The sequence below is a fragment of the Mastigoproctus giganteus genome, chromosome 6 (genome assembly GCF_048544385.1).
Source record: "Mastigoproctus giganteus isolate SK-2022 chromosome 6, ASM4854438v1, whole genome shotgun sequence".
NCBI lineage: Eukaryota > Metazoa > Arthropoda > Arachnida > Uropygi > Thelyphonidae > Mastigoproctus > Mastigoproctus giganteus.
The window spans coordinates 192,282,471-192,302,916 of NC_143580.1; the positions used below are offsets into that span (position 1 = coordinate 192,282,471).

At 36.7% G+C, this 20,446-nt stretch overlaps 1 protein-coding gene across 1 annotated transcript in view; it reads left to right on the plus strand.

The window, feature by feature from the left end:
• The first annotated feature begins 1,474 nt into the window (after nucleotides 1-1,474).
• The window catches only part of LOC150084837 (1-phosphatidylinositol 4,5-bisphosphate phosphodiesterase-like), a 314,913-nt gene continuing 295,941 nt past the window's right edge, over nucleotides 1,475-20,446 (plus strand). The window contains exon 1 of the mRNA XM_090376641.1: nucleotides 1,475-1,636. The gene's annotated coding sequence lies outside the window, so the exon portion shown is untranslated. The remainder of the gene's footprint in view (nucleotides 1,637-20,446) is intronic.

Genomic DNA, 20,446 nt, shown 5'->3' on the forward strand with positions numbered 1-20,446 from the left:
CTATAATATATGCTTTATAATGTATAAAGTAGTATGCTCTATAATATATAGAATAGCATTTTCAGAAAGATTTTTTTCTCTTACTAATTACATAAATGTTTATACATCCTCTATTAAAATATGTGTCATTATATTATTATTTAAAGATTTTCGTATAACACTAGTTAAACAGGCGTTTATGTAATCATATATAGTTTCGAGCATAATTTATGTTCGAAACTGTATGCTCTTACTTTGAATAGTTAGAAATATAATTCAGATTGAGGACTGTTATCACCATTATATCTACTGTTGTACTGTAGTTTCGTACTTCGTGGTTAATGTTTTTCTAATTATTAATATTGGGTTACTAATTACATAAGTGTTTGTACGTCCTATGTTAAAATATGTGTCATTATATTATTATCTAAAGATTTTTACATAACATTAGTTAAAAGGTGTTTATGTGAAATATTTTGAATTTAATCATACAAATTTGTTTGAACTGTATGCTGCTACTTTGAATAATTAAGAGAAATATAATTCACATTGAGGACTATTAAAATGCGTCTTATTTGATATCTTTTATTTCAGTGACAGATTAATGCCTACCACAAAAAAAAATTCTATTTTAAAGTCAGTGCAAAAACTGCAATGTTTTTCTAATTTTGCTGCGATTTAATGTGTAAATTAATTAATAGTAATAATGGACTATTCCAAGGAGAATGAGAAGAGAATTTTCGACGTTGGAGTTCGAAACTTCTCTTCTCGTTCTACTTACCAATCTGCATGGGTGTTTACTTCAGAAACTGAGTGAGCATTGGAGAAGTTTGCGATTCCTGTTAAAAAAGACAGCAGTGAAATGATATTGCCTCTATCAAATAAAAAAATATATTTTTACGTTATTTCTGATTCATTCGACCCTAATAGCCCAGAAATCTTTCAGTTCTGGAAAAATGAAATTAAAAGCGTTATAAAACTCGAGAAACTTTTGCCCATTACGATTACACCTGCTAAGAAACAGCGTTGAAGCCTTTCGCGATAAACGATCTTCAGGAAAGTAAAAATGTATTTTCACTTTTTTTTTTTCTTCTTCTTTCTATCTCTACAGTCTCAGAAGTTAGATTTATGGGTGACTAAATAATATTCGATAGGTGTAGCCCAATCCAGTATATTTTGACTAACGATTTCAAAATGCAAGTCAAGGTAACACGTATAAATATAGCCTCCCAATTACGTGTTCACTCAGACTTCATCACTTGCATACGTCCTTTTCGGTAATCCAAACACATAGATTAAGAATTCTTGGAAACATCTGAAGCCGTAAATGTCATGTTTCGTTCTAGTCTCCTTCTCTTTCTCTCTCGGTCTCTTCCTCTTCCTGCACACCCATTACTTGTAGTGAACTGCTCCACGTGCAATGAACAGAATACGAATGAGATCATCTGACAGAGCGCGTGAGAGGTGCGCAGAAGTAAGACCGTGTTGTTACAGAGCGTGTGTGTCTGTTTGTGAGGGAGAAAAGTGTATCGTTCTTGAATGAGATCGTTTCTCGTTTGGCCGTTAGCAGCACCGTCGCCGCTTTTCCATTCTGTTTCGCTTGCAGGGAAATTCCTTGACGATGGAGAAGGTTAATGGAGATTAGGCTTCCAGCCAAGTAAGTTAATGTGACGATCTCATTTAGTGTTAGGCCTGAATTTTGCTCGTCTGTAGTTAGTCAATAGTCGTGTCCATTTGGTAGTGGAAGGATTTACCGAATTTAAGTAGTATTTATATTCGAAGAACGGTGAATTGGATTTCATCATAAAAATTACACTGTTCATTTACTTAATTTCGGGATTCAGTGTGGTTAAATTAATAGCCATTTAGGCGCAACATGTTACTATTTTTATTCGTGTTAAAATTAGGAAGTGATATGTAGACTAATGTAACAGTTTCATGTAAGCATGCGCTTGGATCACCGATACGTATAGGTGACCTCAGCATGTGATCTGTTTTCCTATAAGAAAAGATTTTCTTTCTTTCCCCCCCCCCTTTTTTTTTTTTTTTTGTTAAACATAGAAATTTATATTGAAAACATTTAAAATGGCACGAAAAACACTGTGCGGTTAGAAAAGTTTTATATATTTTGCAAGTTCCCACGTTTGTGTTAATGTGATACGATGGATGATTTTATCACTGGAATGGAGAAGGATGCGTTAATCTTTTATTTCAGATTTTTGAAAAGGCACTGCTCAGAGTAATAAATTTAGCGCTGAGCGTAAATGCTGTAAAAATGTTGTTTATTTTAGTAAAAGGTTAGTTACAATATTTAAAATTTAACTTAAATTCAGATTTAAATGAAATTACCGGTATTTAGAAAACAGTACGTATATATATAAGGATATATATGATGAATATAGTTTACAGACAGTGGTTACAGGCTGAATTCCATCTACAGAATTGTAGATCAGGTTTCTGTTGTCACGTGTGACTAACGAAAAAAATTCTTGTTTATACTCCTGCACGACCACCAGGTCAGTGGAGTTTACAAGACATCAATCAATACAAATGTTAATCGTATTTAGCAGTCACGGGCATGAACCACGGTCCACTCAAAGAGCGTGTGCCACTGCACTCGCGTTCCTGACCACTCGGCTACGTGGTTATATAGTACAGAGTGATTCAAAATTTGTGCCACCCAAATATCAGCAATTAATGAGAGGCCCAATAATTGGCGACATAAAATCATACACTATGACTTCATTGAAAAAAAACACTCCAACTTTTGGATGTTTCATGAAAAAAAATGAGTATTTTCATCACTTAAAAATTTTCTACGCTTAGCATAGCAATGAAGAGTGTCCATCCACCGTCCATCACCATTGAAATTGCTGATTTATTTCGTACTGGTAAATCAGAGTGTTTTTCCTGAAATTCGGTTTTGGCGGTCACGTACAGTATTGGACAAAAAGTATTGTTCAGCTATAAACACGTTGAGACAGCAGATATGTTATGATGGCTTCGTCACGAACAAGCTGGTATAGAACACTTACAATCACTGTTTCGCATGCGGACGTATACAGTGTTGCCACTGATCTGCTTCTGTAAGAATTGCGTATGGTTACCAAAATGAGACAAATTTACTCTTTCATTTTGAATGGCGCAAATTTTTAATCACCCTGTACTTTTCTGACTATGATGCCAAGTGATCCATCCATCCATAGTCCACCTGGCATCAAACAGCAGGAAATTCTGCTAAAGTAGTTGTGTAAGCAGGATTGAAGCGGGGCTCAAGTGCAAGTTATAATTATGGGGTACGGTGTTGTTACTTCTAGCGGAGCGTAGGCTCGGGCAGGACCATATCCTCCCCCCCCCCCCCCCTCCTACACCTCGGTAGTTACACCCTGGCTGCTAGCTTGTGATATCCTCAATATTATTAATTCCACCTGAATACACGCCTCCTCCCTTCCATCCCAATGCATCGGAAACAAGTTATGCGCTTTTCCGAGAATTACTGGCTTAAGCCAAATGCAGAACAGAGGAAGAGCTATAAATTCGGTTTAAATAGCGGGGAACAAAACGAAATATATTGTTTGAATAATTGCGAGTAAATTTTCGGTTTAATCATTTTAAGATAGACCTAGCACTCGACCGTGTATATATGCTTACTTATAGCGGACACATCCTCTTTTTCCAGTCGTGTGATATCCTTGTAGTTTTTCTCAGATCGGATAGTTTGCTAACTAGTCTGAGAAATTCAATCTTTCATGTTCTGTCTCTGTGCACCCTTGCTGATTGGAGCTCAAAATTCCTTTCCTGTGAATTCAGTCCACAGCCCTTTTATTAGTGCCAAGGCATGCAGCCAAAAATAAATAAATAACACACAGACTAGAGAAGGCTACAAATGAATTTAGTAGTTAGCGCAAGAGTAGAAATAAATTTAACAGTTCAGGCCGGAACTATTAAATCCATTATACAAGCGCTGCTGTTGATTAGAAAAGGGGAAAAAACTGAATTCCAAAAATATAATTTAAAATACTCTAAGTTGAAGGACAGAGAATTTAGTTCCCACCGTTGCTTCAAAGGATTATTTTTTCTTTAGTGGCTGTTTTTTTTTTCCCCTACAGGGTCTTTCACTAATTTTTATTTTTTTCATCACCAAAAGTAAAAACTCCTTTTGAACAAGCTATGTACAATCCAAAAAAATAAATAAATAAAACAGTATGACTTTCATGGAGTAAAATTTGGTTAAGTTCCGTTTGTTTACCCTCATCAGATTAGATGTCGCTGTTAATTGAGTGATCCGTAAGTAAGGAAATATTTCGAATAACTTCTGATGCAAATATGTATAAGCTATTTGAAAAACAGCGTATAATATTTTTTTATTGTTCCAGAATAATTTGAACATAGGAAAAGTACTTTACAACGAGAGGACAAATTATAAAGTGGCATTCAGAATATGAAGGTGCTGTAGAAGTTTCATCCATGTTCAAGAAGGTTTTGGACATGAACTGCCCGCAGTATATAGACCACAAAGCAATTGGTGAAGAAGTTTAAAGTGTGAAAGTGCACAATCTACCAAAACATGGTAGACGTTGTATATCAAAGACATCTGCTAATTTTGAAACTAGTAACAGAGGATATCGAAAGAATTCGGATAAAATCTCAAATAAAGCAAAGTTTGTAACTTAAAATACCTAAATCAAGCTTAAATAGAGCTTGATTTCAAGAAATCAAGGTTTATCATCCCATGTTGCCACAAGTTTTAATGAAGACGACACAGATAAAAGATTGGAATTTGCCGAATGGTTTTTAGCCATGATTGTTACAAAATAAAGAAGATCCACATATTGCTGACGTTGTTTTGTGGACTGACGAAGCTACATTTATATTACATGGAACTGTTAATCGCCATACTGTGTTTTTACTCTCTAAACAACTCCTTGCATTTTGAACAAGGATTTAAACGCTCCTGGCTTAACAGTTTGGGCTGGAATTTGTACAGCTGGCTTGACAGCGTGAGCTGGAATTTGTGCAGGAGGTGTTCTACGACCTTTTTTCTTTGAGCGCACGAGCGAAAGCTACTTGGGTTCCATTAATGCAATACAAATTCAAATTTTAGCATTGCTTTTTATGTAGGATGGAACATCAGCTCGCTATGCAAAAACTGTCCGCGAATTGTTAAACGAAAAGTTCCAAGGTCGACTGATCGGACAGTGAGGTCCCATTGAATGGACACTCCGCACTCCCAGGATTTAACATCCTGTAATTACTTTTTGTTGTGAATAAAAGATAAAAGTGTTTGGTAATACGCACAAGTCTCTGCTGGAGCTTTAGCAGTTAATAATTAGAGAATTTGAGAACATTCATGAGGAATTATGCTTTGTTGTGTATCGCTCTGTGCCCAAAGGACGTCAATTTTGTAAAGGCCAAAATGGCGGCCGTATCGAACAGAGAATCTTTTTTTTTTTTTTTCTTTTTTCTTTTTAAACTTGATGTGTGCCCTTTCTATTGGACTAATATTAATTAAAATGTATCTTTAAAATATATTTACAGTCTGCAAAAATGTATATACATTTGTTCACACAGATAAATATGCGTAATAATATTTTTATTTTTAAATTGTTTTGCTTCTTTTATTTACATTATTTTTTACTTCTTTTAATTATATTTAAATCTTTTAGATCATTTAACTTCTGCAGATTAAAAGTGGTAGTCTTCATACATATCGAAATTAGCCGACCATCAAAATTGACAATATTCGTAAGGAATGAATATTGTCAACTTTTTATTCCGGTGAACACCCGTTTTTGTGAACATATTAAATATGTAATTGTGCAAAACCAGAGTTTGAAAATGTCAGAATTGTAAATTATTACATTTGAATTTATTTCAATTTTTTATGTACAGTTATGCTGGATTCTCTGTTTTGATATTTAAATATTCGTTTGTGAGTATCAATATCTCTCCCTTCTTTGAGTATAAAATGGAATTGATATTCCCTTTTTACTCCGAGATAGCCATATGACTAGTGTAGTTCTACATGAGTGAACCGCCTGAGAAGGCTCTTTAGAGCATATTATGTTACAATTTATGAAATGCCGGTTTCTCTGAACTACGTGTGTGAGGGCGAAAAAAAAAAAAAAAAAAAACGCGTGTTTTGCGTTGAGAGAAAAAAAAAAGGCATCTGAGACCGACTGACTCGATCACGCTGGGAACACACACAAAAAAATGCCTCCTATCGGCGACGAGAGTTTATAGGATTATTTCGTTCACTTTTTTGCTTGTTCATAATGATTCCAGACTTTGGTGTATGCTAATGTCCTCTTGAATTTTTTTTTTTTTGACTAACTGCTTCCATTTTTATTTTGTTTTGCTATAAATGCAAAAATTAACAGGCAAAACAAGGTGTGCAAAACTCATCTGGTTTTGTACATTTTGCTTCATAGAATCATGTAAACAAAATACGAGGATCAAACTCCTTTTGATTAATATTTAAAAGGTGAAAGAGAGAACTGTTTTGCATGTGATCCTTAATGAAATGTATAGGAAATCCTCATGTGTACAAGGGAATATTTATTGTAATAATTTGTTAAGTTTGTTATTCATTATTTGATGTGTTCATCCCAAATTAACAAGGCGGTTTGTAGCAATAAAGGTAATCTGTTGGCTTTTAGATCATCTTTATTATACTGTACAATAAATTGTTTAAAATCCGGCACCGTCGAGGGTTAAGAGATGCTAGATTTTAAAGAGGTATGCCAAATGAGCAGTTTTGGAGAAGCACATTTAAATTAATATAATATGAATATTAATATCGGTTAAGGAATAACAACTGAACTTCCGATCGGTTAAAATGTAAATAACAGTTCAATTTGTTAAATGTGAACAAATGGCATTAAACATGACCGCTACAAATGTTGTCAGAATATCAATGAATCAAAGAATTTTTTCTTTAAAGAAAAAATTAAATATTAATCTTGGCAAATAATTATTATAACGAAGCAGTCTTTATCAGTTTAGATGACATTTTGCTTTTAAAATGTACTGTAGAATTCAGTTAATTTCTCGATCACCGAATTTCGTTTGGTCGCCATTATAACTATAGTAGAGAAATAAAGCAACAGGCAGTCAAGGTTATGCACTAACTAGGCTTCTTTTCCATGCGTTAACAAGAGTGGGAAGCTATGTGAGTGACCTTGAGCCGCCAATTATTTTTCTCCCTGCTGTAGTAAATGCATTTACGGGATATATGAATAGTTATAATAGAAGGAAAAAAACCATGGTTGTGTGGAATTAAATCTATTTTAGGTGCGCGTCTGTAAGTCGCTGTTTATGGAAGAGATTAACCATAGATTTAATGAAGCATATATTTTTTTCCAGCTCTACAAAACATTGGGTGTTTTCTGTTTCTCTTTGTCCTCGACTGTTCTGTCGTGACGTCAAACCGGTCACCAGCTCATGCATGTGCTGTGTCACATTTTGCTTTTACTTTTATGCATTTCATGCATTTTGCTTTTACTAGCTGCATAGCTGTAATTTTCCAGAGCAGTTGGCGATAAGTTAGCGGTGGTCTCCAGTGAAAAAACTCAGATAAACAGATAGCTTTAGCTATACTACAATTTTGAAAACTTCGATTTCGTATACTGCATGACAGCTCACATCGAGCAACTTCTTTACAATTGTTTTGTCTGCTCTTGACGTGCTGACTACCTACTATCTGGTGAAGGACCAGTTGGCCCTGTTAAAGGCTGTCGTAGTAGACTTACCTTTTAAGCAGATAGCCAAGTAATCTTTTGTCGAGGTCTACTGCTTAAAAGTAGTGCAATACCAGAGGAAAGTCAAGTTGGTTCTATTACGAGAATTAAAACCCATTGCACGGTATGCAGTTTAAACTGTTTTTGCATCGAGCAAAATTTAAAGGACAAAACAGTTTGTTTGTTTGTTTGTTATTTTGATTTTTAGGAGCATTAGCAACTAAGGCCATATTGCCCCGGGAATATGCGGTGGTCATTCCCTGACCTTTTCCGCATCCTCCGTATTTGGTGGTGACGAGCTCGAACCCGACAAAACAGTACTTTAAAAAATTTTTAAAGGGAAAAATGTCACTATTTTTTTCTCTCTCTTTTCATAGATTCTTAAAACAAATCCCTGATTGCTTTCTTAATATTTCTGGATTTTAAAATGATTTTTTTTCTTTTTTTGTAAAATGCGCAGGATTTTTCACAGTTTACTGTATACGAAAATTTATGTATATATATATAAAATTTTAAAAGTAATTTGTCCTTCCATCCTATAACAGTTTAACAACTTTAGCGCGCATCTGCTCTGATGTATTAATATGAGTAGAGTGATACCGAGTCTAAAATTAATTGCTGCTAACTGCAGTTTTGTAACATTAAGAAAAAGTACAAATTCGTATAATTTAAGTAATTGGGAAGATTTTCAAGAAAATACGAAGTCTGCGTACAGGACCAAGTATGAGATTGTTTTGTAGTAATACACGAATATGATAAAAAAATTTACGGTTGGACGCGAATTCCAACGTTTACTCTTTTTTTTTTTTTTTTTTTGATTCTCATACATTGGCCATTTCTGATATAACTCTTACTTTTGGAGAAAAAAAAAAGTAAGGGTTATATCAGAAGAGTTATATTAGAAGAGTTATATCAGAAGAGTTATTTCTACCATAAGTGATTAATATGCATTTTTCACATGTATGTATAAATTATTAGTAGTCGTCCAAATATGTAATCAACAACTTCTTGGCATTAAAAAAAAAATACTGTGTTTAGTGCAAGTAGTTGTGTATATACAGGGTGTCTCAAAAATATTGGTACAAACGTTTAGAGGAGGTAGGTAACATCTAAAGGAATGTGAATCGCGTAGGAACCCATAACCGGAAACGTCACCGTAAGTCGGTAGACGGCGCTGTTCATCAGTTCGCGAGAGGGAAAATTTCTGGTATACTCATTCAAGCAGTAGTCGCCGCACGAAGAGCATTCATCGATATACGAACTGTTTGCTGGCAGACGTGCACCTAGTGTATGGATTAGCAGACGGCAATGGACGAGCCGCTCAACGAATTTATGGAGAACGCTTCCCAAACAGACATGTACCGGACCACCATTTGTTTGCGCGTGTGCATCAAAATTTGTGCGATTATGGGTCATTTAGAGGTAACAGGAGTAGTGCGGGCAGACCACGTTCGACGCGAACTCCCACCATGGAAGAAAGTGTGTTGAATGGCGTCCAGAATAATCCTACTACCAGCACACGTGCCGTTGCCTCTGCCTTAGGAGTGTCTCGTTGCAGTGTACAGCGTGTCTGGCACGACGATTCCTTACATCCCTTTCATCTCCAAAGGGTTCAGTTACTGTCCCCCCAAGATCATCCTGCACGTGTGGCTTTTGTGCAGTGGTTTCTTCAAGAAAGTGTTCAAGACTTGAATTTTCCAGCCTATGTTTGGTTCACGGATGAGGCTTATTTAACTCGGGAAGGCTTATTCAATCAGCACAATGCTCATGTGTGGGCTCACGACAATCCACACCGTGTGCGGCCCCATGCGGCACAACATTGCTTCACAAGAAATGTGTGGGCAGGTATGGTCGGTGACTGCTTAGTCGGCCCATACCTGTTACCATCCCGCAAACTCCGCTAAATATCGAATTTTTCTTGAACAAGTTCTACCAGGGTTACTTGATGATGTTCCAGCAAATGTGAGACGCAACATTTGGTTTCAACGTGACGCCTGCCCATTATGGAAGGTGTGTTCGTGACCATTTGAACAGGCGTTTTGGGCATCGATGGATTGGCCGTGGTGAATCCGTTGCCTGGCCCCCACACTCACCTGATTTATCGAGCCTTGATTTCTTTCTGTTGGGGGGGGGGGCTCAAATCTATCGTGTATGAATCGCCTGTGGAGACGGAAATAGATCTCGTGGCGAGACTCGTCTGCGCTGCTGCTACTGTCAAAGAAACTCCAGGTGTGTTCGACCGTGTCCGCCAATCCATGCTGTGTTGGTGTCACGCATGCATCGCGTCTCATGGTGGAACCTTGGAGCATCTGTTGTAACATCGTGAAATGCATCCGTCTCGTACTCCATTGTTAATATTATGTCAAATAAATGTTTACCACTAATCACTGTCTTGTATCATTTCTGCTTTTTGTGCCTCTGCTACTACTTTCCCGTGACGTTTCCGGTTATGGGTTCCTATGCGATTCACATTCCTTTAGATGTTACCTACCTCCCCTAAACGTTTGTACCAGTATTTTTGAGACACCCTGTATAATCGTGTATTTTAGGGTGATTAGAAACTACCTATTTTTGAAAAGGTGTTGAGTGCTATGGAAATGTGTGGGCCGAAAATTCTGTCGACATGACATTGTCACTTTGGGATGGATTTCGTTCTTCTCCGCTATTTTCTGCAGATTTTGTGGTCCCCCAGCGATGGCTGCTGTCTTTTACCTCTCCAAGGAAAACATGGCTTGATCTGATCAAATAATGTTCTTTAAGAAGCTTTCCAGTTTTCAATCCATCCGAGTTTGATTTCGGCAAACTGTATTTTTTGATCGCAATTCTCTGGATATTTGACTTTTTTTTTTCAGTAACATTAAAATCAGTCTTTGATCTATCGATGAAACTCAGCTGTCCAGTTATTAGTTACCTAAAACCAAACAAAAAACGAACTGTAATATAGGATATTAAATGGCTTCAAATTCTTTAGTAAAAACATTTTGAATAAATATTCTATGCGATTTTATGCTTCCATAGCAGCATTTTAAAAGTAGATAGCGACTTCCCAGTCACCCTGTGGTTAAAACAAATTGCAGTCTACGTATTAGCAATGTCAATAAGCAAATAAATGAATATGAATAGTCGTGCCCTTGTATTGAGAAAGCGGTCCTCAGCTTACGGATATAGGATGCATGCCTGTAAGTTTCGGTGACGAAGCTTGCTGTGTAGTGATACTAAATTGCAATGATTTTAGATAAGTCGCATTTCCTGGATTATATAACTGTGTTATTGATCAGTATTCTAATTTTAATACGAATGATGGTGTATTAACAGTAATAAACTGTTAATTCGCAGCGAATATTTGACATTAGAGTTTGGTAATCATCCGGTTGAGATATTGTATTATGGTCACCTTACATTATAAATGTACGAATAGTACTTATGTTACTACCACGCACTGATCGACATTTTATGTGAGACAAATTCACTTTAATTTGTAAAAAGTCTGCTAAATCTGCAGAATAAATATCATTTTGGAACTCGCTTCACTCATACGCAACTGTTTTCTATACGCAACTGTTTACAGAAGGCAATTTTTTGCCTTCTGTAAACGAATGCCATGAATTAGAAAAGCTTTTACTGGTGCTTCATGAGCTAGTGAAACTAAGAAGGCGCCATGAGTTCGAATCACGTCAATGACGCCAGGAATTTTTATGGGTCTTTTTTTTTTTTTTTTTTTTTTTACAACCTGAATGAGTTAGTCGCCCTCGACTGAGGACGACATCCTTTCTTTTCCACAGTTATAGACAGTTCAGGATGTACAATATAAAATGTTGTAGTTGGGTGTTAGGGGCATCAGCGGCTTAGACCATATTGCGCCATTGTGTTATGTCTGTGCAAGTGGGTATTCCGATTTGCATGTTGTGGGAAAAAATCCTGAATAACTCATGAAGTAAGGTACCCTACTTCCTCCGCCTGAAATCAGTTAACTACAGCCTTGATTGAAGAAAACTTTACAAATTCCCCAGTCACAGACGGGAATCGAACCCCTACATCTCCAGTTGATAAGTGGCAAACCACTATATTTTTCACGGAAGACGGGATGAAAGGTAGATCAGCTCTGCACAACCACGGGTATATTGAGATGCAAATTACATTTAATGAGAAGCCAGAGGAAATCAAAATAAGGAATAATTTTTTAGTTTCATTTCAGTTATAATCACAAGTTCCTCATTCGTTGTCTTTAGAATGGACACCATGACTGGTCAACGTTCACAGCTTTCATTTAAAAAAGTTCGCAACCTATGTGATGTCCTTCAGATATCACACTAGAAATGGAAATATAGAAAACTAGTCACTTTGGAAAACTTTTATCAGCTTTCTTAGAACAGTTCCATGTATTTATTTTGATGATAGCACAAATAAGTGAATTCAACATTTTATATTCAACTGCGAAAGCCCTACAAATAAAAAAGTTCCTGACGCTGATCATCTACAAATGATTACTTGTTTGCTTTGAAATGCAAATACGTCAATATAATGAAAGCTCTTTCTAAAATTTATACTTTTAAGAAATAATTCTTCGGAAGTTAAAGAAGCGGTTGCACTACAAAAACATGAGCGTATCTTTGAAAATATATTTCTTATTTACTTTTCTCTTATATTGAGAGTACCTAGTTATTAACAGAACAAGCATTAAAAATAACCTTTTCTATTACACAAGGGATGTCTCTAAGGCAAGTTCAAGGCTGGCCGAGAGTTACACTAGATATTAGTGTGGCAAATTCATTACGAGTTGTAGTTTATGAAAATATTTCGAAACTCGAGGATGCGTACGACGATATTAAAAGTTCCCCTTTCGTATTAACGGAAGGCTGGGTTGCCGAAACAGGTTTGCGCAATCAAGGAGGTACTTAAGTACAGTCTTTTAGTCTCCCATTGATTAAAAAAAGGCATGAATCGTCCAACTCTGCGTTAATCACGCTCTCAGTATCAGACTCTGGTGATCTGGTTTAGTTGTCCTGCCAAAAATACTTCTCTACACAGCCAGAGGTAGTATTGGCCCGTTTCTTTCGTTAACTGTGCTTCAGAAATAAAATATACTAGTTCCAAAAAGTTAAGTTACAACCGTGGTTAGTTTCTCTTTATAAACATTTTAAAACTTTTAAAAATAAGTTTTATTTTTTTAAACATAACTGCTTAAATTTTTGATGAAATTTGACGTCCTGATGTGATTTAGCATGACAAATCCAAATGTATTACTGCAACACGTATTATAATTTATGTATTCATACCACAATTTAGATTTAGAGCTTATTTCTTATGTAAATTAATGTTTTTTTTTCAGGAATAAATAATATATTTATCAGAAGAAGTAAATGATGTTTACTCTGATGAAAGCTAAGAATCACTACGGTACACTATGTAACAAAAAATGCTTATTATTTAATTGTTTCTTAAATATATTTTGTGTTCTGAATGGTTATGGTGTTTTTTTTTTTTTTTTTTTTTTGCAGTTTGCTATGTCTAACAAACAAAGGAGTAAGTTACCCACAAGACTAATTCTGTCATGTTTGTAGATATTGTATAGATCCTAAGCGGGTAGAATGTAACACTTCATATGTAATGAAAAACTTGTGCAGTGCATATGAAGTTTATTTTAGAATTACTGGGAGTGATTAAGACAAGTTGTGGGCACCTCATCTGACGTGGTACTTGCACGTCAACATTAGAGGAGGATGATTTCCTGTAGTTGAAAGTGTATGCCTTTTGCCACACCTCGAATATGAAGAGAGCTCACAAACCATCCTAAATGTATGGTGGAGATGGATTTAATATATCAAAGGTTAAAAAGTGTGCGAATCAAAATGCTCTAGTGCATCCCAACATGTCATCCTCTGTTACTTCAGTGTCACAGGGTGAACACCTGCCAATTACCAATCCTCCTTCTCTGGAAGGCGGATTGGTAATTGATTAATGATTGGTATTCAGAATTGGTTAATGAATCTAGTGAACAGAATATTTATAGTTATATATCAGAAGCCTATTCAACTAAAGTGTCCCATTTCCCTAATCAACAAGAATTGGATGAGAGACTTGTGTTTAATGAAATCCAAGGCAGAGCTCCTCACATTTCGTTTAAGAGAGAATTCCATGTACAAAAAAAAGCATGCAGCCTGATGCACATTTTTGCACTGTTGCAGAATCTCTGTGCTGTTTTGATTGCAGGAACGTTTTTAGGGTATGTGGCGCCCCGGTGCCAACTGAAATTTGGCGCTCCCCTTTAAAATTTTCTTCATATGTGTATGTCAGTTTCAGGTTTTCAGGCGCCCCTTGAACGTTGGCGCCCGGGTGCAGTGCACCCCTTTCACCCTTGGGACGGCTCATCCCTGAGTGTTAGTCACAATCTAGAAGGATACATCCTTTCGTAGACAGTTTAAATCAAAGTTTGGAAGCTGCGTTGCTTCACAATGTGAATATAAATCCATTCAATGTGACTATATAATATCAGTGTAAGTACACCATAGTTTACCCATAAATTTAACTACATAAGTAGTGTAACGGCATCGTTTGATTTTTGATTTAAAATCAAACGATGCCGTTACACTACTTATGTAGTTAAATTTATGGGCAAACTATGGTGTATTTACACCGACATTATACAGTTAATTTCACCGATAACATTATGCCGTGTACATTAAGTCTTCAAAAAATATTCAATGTGACTATACATCCATTGATTCCTGTTACGCATTCTATGCATATTACAAAAGACTACGGAAATGTGAAGCACCCGTTAGAGGAGAGAAAGAGAGAGAATCTTTATTTTAACTAGATGAGTGCAATGTAGATAAATGTAATTAAAGTTGCAGCTGTCTCGTCACGGCAAACGGCTAGGGTCTCACATCAGCATTAAATAATTGATTATGTACATAACGATATAACAAAGTAAAAATTAAAAACATGTAGCATGATTTCTCACATGACTCAAGTATTAGCCTAACTATAATTTACATGCTACATCACGTAAGGTTATATTTACAATATATATAAATATACATGAATAACATTCAACTTCCACTGTGCTTACGCATCGATGCGCTCTTGTTTACAGAAGCATGGGTGTGTGTACTAAGCCCCCGCACGTAGCGAACTAATTTTATCGAAGTACAGGTGAGCTTGGCAGACGGTGTGGACAGGAGCACCAGCTTGTTCTTATTGGCTTCTGCAATTCGAGCCAGCTGCAAAGACCTCTTTCCTATAGGTTTTATTCGTGCAAAACGTATTCAAGTCTTCATCGAGGTGCTGTTAGCATTCGATTTGGGAGGAAGCAATCTGAGATATGAAGTCTCTGATGCTTCGAGCAGAGCATCGGGGTTGACCGAAGTTCTGGCTTGGGTATTCGCTAGTAACACGAATCTCAAATGCATGGTGTTGAGATTTGGCCCATGATCATTTTAACTGTGGCTACCAGTCGTTGTATTTAAATATCAGGTAGTCGCTGCATCCCCAGTGAAGTAGTTCTGTCCCCTCGTGGGAGGCAGACTTTCTGGTTAGCCCATTTAAGGAGCCAGAATTCTGCAGCGATGATTGGATTCTTCATTGTAGTAGCTGCTGATGCTACACTTCAGTGGCATAGAGGAGTGGAGAGGAAATTACAGTTCTAATGAATTTCCTAATTATTTGAAGATCCTTGACATAGATTAATTGCTGTTTATCTGGCCATCGAAGAGAGGCTGTTCTGGACGTGAACCTGTCTACATGAGCTTAAAACCTTAGTTTTGGGTCGAATACTATTCGCAAATTTACGTGGGTGAGAGTGGCAGATATCACAATTTCATCGAGTATTCCATATTAGGAATCAGCCTAACCACAAACACATACATAAAGGAAACACCATGAAATGGAGATAAACAGAAGTTCATATACCAGGATGTCTATTCTGTGTTTGCAAGTTGGTTTCACTGAGTTCCTCTCCTCCTCTGTCTCTGGGCGGTGCAGTATTAGTCTGCACTTACAGAAGAAGAGCATGGTCTGCCAGAACTGAGTTGCAGCCTGGCGCACACGATGTAGTAAACAACTCTAGGTTCCAAAAAACAGTCTTGCTTCCACCACCCCATATCAGCCTGCGACTGGACAAAAAATTTGTAAAAGTATTGATCCTCAAGATGACATCTTCAACATATACAATCTGTTTCCGAAATAAAATTGTCTGATGCAGAAGTGAAAGGTAGCATATTTATTGATCTACAAATTAAGCAAATGTTGGCTTCACAAGAACTGAAAGACAAAATGACTGATGCGTGCGAAATGTCTTGGCGGTCATTTAGCCTTGTACAATGACTTTCTTGGTAACATTAAGAGTGAAAATTAATTACAAAGAACTAGTTGACAGGTTGATTGAAAACTGGGATGCAGAATGTCAATAAAGCTCCATTTGTGTCCACTCTCGCCTGAATTTTTCTGACCAAATGTATGTAGTGTTATTATTACTAAATTCAAAAAATAGCAAGGGGTTAATTTTTCAGTACTCACCTTGATCGATCTGCAATTGTTATGGTTTGAATGGCAAGAGGTGACTCACTTTAAGGTGATTGGTTCTTAAATTAAGGGGTGGGTAAATTATGATGGAAACGGGATTAAAATATGCGCAAGGAAGTAGAAGTGCACTAACTCCGTCCTTGGTTGTCATTACATTGGGTTAAATTGGGAATCTCTAAATAGTGGATAAGCCAAAAGTCGTAACGAAGGACTTTCGTTAAAAAACGTCTTCAGTTGGCAAGTTAAATGAAAAAGGGAACGCGTACTGTATTTAAGAAGAATTTTGTAATCCCGTGATGCACTTTGTTACTTGCGGGAATCTCAGATTGGTTAGATTCCAAACCGGAGAAAGATTGAAGGGAAGTTTCGCATTTATAATATTTAGATCGGAGTGGTGACGAAACCATTCTATAATGAGGGCTCCGAATTGTAAAATTTTGTAACTGATTTTTAATTTTAATATGGTAATAACTGAGTCAACTAAGGGAGTACGGTTGTTGGAGTGGGCATGTAAAGTAAGTTCAGTGCTAGATTGTCCAGTTCTGAAGCTATTGTAATGATAGTATGCTCTGGTATTGGATGATTGGGTTGAACCGAATTTAGTTGTGGTATTACCAATGTAACAGGCGTTACAATTGTGTTGACATTTTATTAAATAAATAATATTATTCATTTCGCTTGTTGGATATTATGTGTTTCTTTATATTTATTGAAAAGTGATCCGAGTTTGTTATAAGTGGAAAAAATAAGAGTGATGTCTGTACCTACAAATATTCATCGAAATTGTCCTGCAAGATTACTATGATAAGGAAGGACAAGACGTGTTTTTCTATTTATGATGTGTTTTATGGAGTTATTGATATTATTTTTTGCGATGGAAATGGTATGTTGGATTAATTTTGGAGGGTAATTTCTGGCTATGAATGTTTTTTTTTTGTGAGATATTGTAACTCATTGGATAGGTCGTCTTGTGAGGTGTTGAATTTAATGGCGTTGTAGATTTGGTTATGGAGAACGGATTTTTTTATGTTGAAAGGGTGGTGTGATGTAAAATGTAGGAATTTCCCTGTGTGTATGTTTTCTATAGATCTTAGTTCCTACTTTAGTACCTGTTTTATATATGGTGAGATTGAGAAAATTAATTTGTTTATTGGTTTCTATTTCGAGTGTGTATTTACGTCTGGTCTGTCGTCAGAAAAGAATTCAATCGATATCACATTTTCAGCGTACATTTCATTGGCCCCTGGAAAGCTTTTAAAATCAATCATAGCTTCTGCTGCTTCCTCCCTCCCCCACATAAAAATGTTCATACAAATGAAAGTATATTTCGTGTAATGTCGGATCGATGCCAAATTTTCAAACTATGTTCTGTTGGTTGGTACTTGGGAAAATTTGAGGTCCAGTTACGATTCACAGCTCCCGTTTCCTTCCCCCTCCCCAAACAAAAAAAAATAATAATAATAATAATAATTAACATAAATGAAAGCATGCGTTCGCATTAATCGATAAGAAAAATGCGGATTGCTACCAAATTTTAAATATATATTCTGTTGGCCCCTGGGATGGTTCTAAGTTAAATTCCGATTTTATAGCATTCCCTATAGAAAGGCCTCCGTAGCCGAGTGGGAGTGCAGTAGCACACGCTCTTTGAGTAGACCGGGGTTCAAGCCCCTGACTGCTGAATACGGTCGATCTGCCAACCCGCACTGGACCAGCGTGGCAGATTATGGTCCATTTTTCTCTCAGTATGAATTGTTGAGGAGGTTTCCATCCTGCAGTGGGTTGATAATAGCTGCACTTTACTTTATAGAAATATTACTATAAATTTGGAACAGGAGCCCTGATCCATTTCAAAATTTCAGTACTCAATTTAGAATATTTTGCAAATCTTTGTAACATTTCTCCTCGTAGTACGAAAAAGGCCTAAGTTAAAAAAATCATTCTCTTCCTCACTGAAATCTCTGGTTTTATCTTCAAAATTATGCAAACAGCCTATAAAATACATTTAATTTGCAGATGTGATATATTTGCTTGTTGATTAGTTGCTTCTCCTCATACATGTTCTATATGAACAAACATAAAAAAATTCATTGGTTTACTTGCTTCTAATGCACGAACTGAAAATCCTTTCTTTTGGCTCATGAAAATACAAATAACCACAGTCCTAAAACGCTCCACCGTTTTAGGACTGTGGCACGGTGAGGGCTGAATATCGTATCCTTCTCAAAGTGGAAGCACACGTGAACTATAAAGAAAAGATCTGGAGTCTGTCTTTCAATAACCACAGCTTTACGATAAATTCTATTCTGAAACAAACACAGCCATGAAGCAACCGAAAAATACAGTGCCTATTTTAGTATATCATCTAAAATTGATAGTTTCATTCTCCGATTTGACTCTTGTTGAATGCATATCTTGGAAATGCCTACTGACGCCTGAAATATCTTTATTTAAAATTTTACCCTGTGGAAACTCGCTCCCTGTAAAGCTCTGAAGTTGTGCACAGAACCAGTTCTTCTACGATGTCTAATAATTGTGGCTCGGCTCAACTTAATTTGCGAGCACGCAAATTAAAAAACTGGCAAGTTTCCTTTAAAATTTTTCTGAAGTGGTAATCATGAATATAATGCGCGTGAATATAGGATTGGTTCATCAAAAGCCCATGTTTGCCTCTGTGAACATAAAATATTTGTAGAATATTGATGGTATTGACACATTTCTGCTAATGATAGATACATTTCCGAAAGTCATTTTTGTAGAACACTTTTTATTGTTCTGGAAACCATTACAGTCGTAGAAATCGCCGCAGAATAATCAGGAAAAACACTTTCTGGAGGAAGAAATCTGAAGGACAGAATCACAAGAATATGACGGATTCAACAAAATGTTGAAACTGCATTGGCTTTCCATCAGTGCAGCAGCAGCGTATGATGAAATGTGCGCAGTGCATTGTCGTGATCAGCTTTCCTCGCTGTTTTATTGAATTGGTAGATGCGAGCAAATGGGACATAAGGTCGGAATAATATACATATCACGATAATGGTGATTCGGCCTAATTACCGTAACTTCGAGCGTTTACCCCAATTTTATTAGTATTATTTATTTATTTTATTATTATTATTTTACTTTATTTTATTATTTTAGGTCCTAGCCACTGAAATCTCAGGAAATTAGGTGGAAGGACCTGGCAGAGTATATAACTATAATGCTGGTGTACTTGGTCTGCGTCCACGGGGCAGAGTGTGGACAACGTTGGGTCCCATTAGGGGCCCAGCGGCTAAATGACCAGAGGAACAACGGTACACGACACTACACATGTACAAAATCCACACGCCTTTAAACCTCTGGCATTGACAGTGTTCTGTTTCACACCCACAATGTATATTACGCGGTGATGGGGGGAAACCCCTGGTGCCGTTTGACACTAAACATACTCTACACCCTGCACTCCCCTTTTGCGAGATCATCTTGATATTATCTCAGATAACACCAAAATGATCCCAGAAAACCTACAGCACCGTCTTTCCAGCCCTTATTTTCTTCCGTGGAATGTCCACGCCACACGGCCAAAATGGCGAATCCAGATCTCCACTTCAGCAGGCAGTCGGAAACAGAGGTCATTCTGATCATTATTGCAAGTGGTAAAAAGTTTCTCACCGCAGTTCTGCCTTTACATTTACTGGAAAAATGACAGTAAAACGTGGGATGTGTTAAGCAGAAACTTTGTGTGATGTTTTCCAAAGCTCTCCGACGGGCCATATGATTCAATTCACAAATTGCTAAACAGCGGTCTCCCATGACTAATTCTTCTACCATCTTCACATTGTCGTCCGTGACATCATTTGTTCTAGCCCTGGTATATCAGGGTCAACGTTTCCACAACATTGACAACGTCATAGAGACGATCGTACCACATATCGTAGGAAGCGGACGTTGGATCTGCATTCCACTTTGTTCATAGAGGCGCTTTCTCCAGCTAGATTCTTAAACAAAACGGCAAAAAATTAAGGATCACCTAGAAAGAAAGAAAGAACCTCAGAAACGCATTCCAGCCGAACACGTTATTATTAAAATTCAAGTAACAAACAGGAATATAGAGTAGATGCCCCTGAAAGCTTTTTTTTTTTTTCAAACACAGCCTATGTTGGAAATAACAACACTTCATCCGGGAACGGTGTATCCAATCTAAAGTTTCTTCGTGGAAA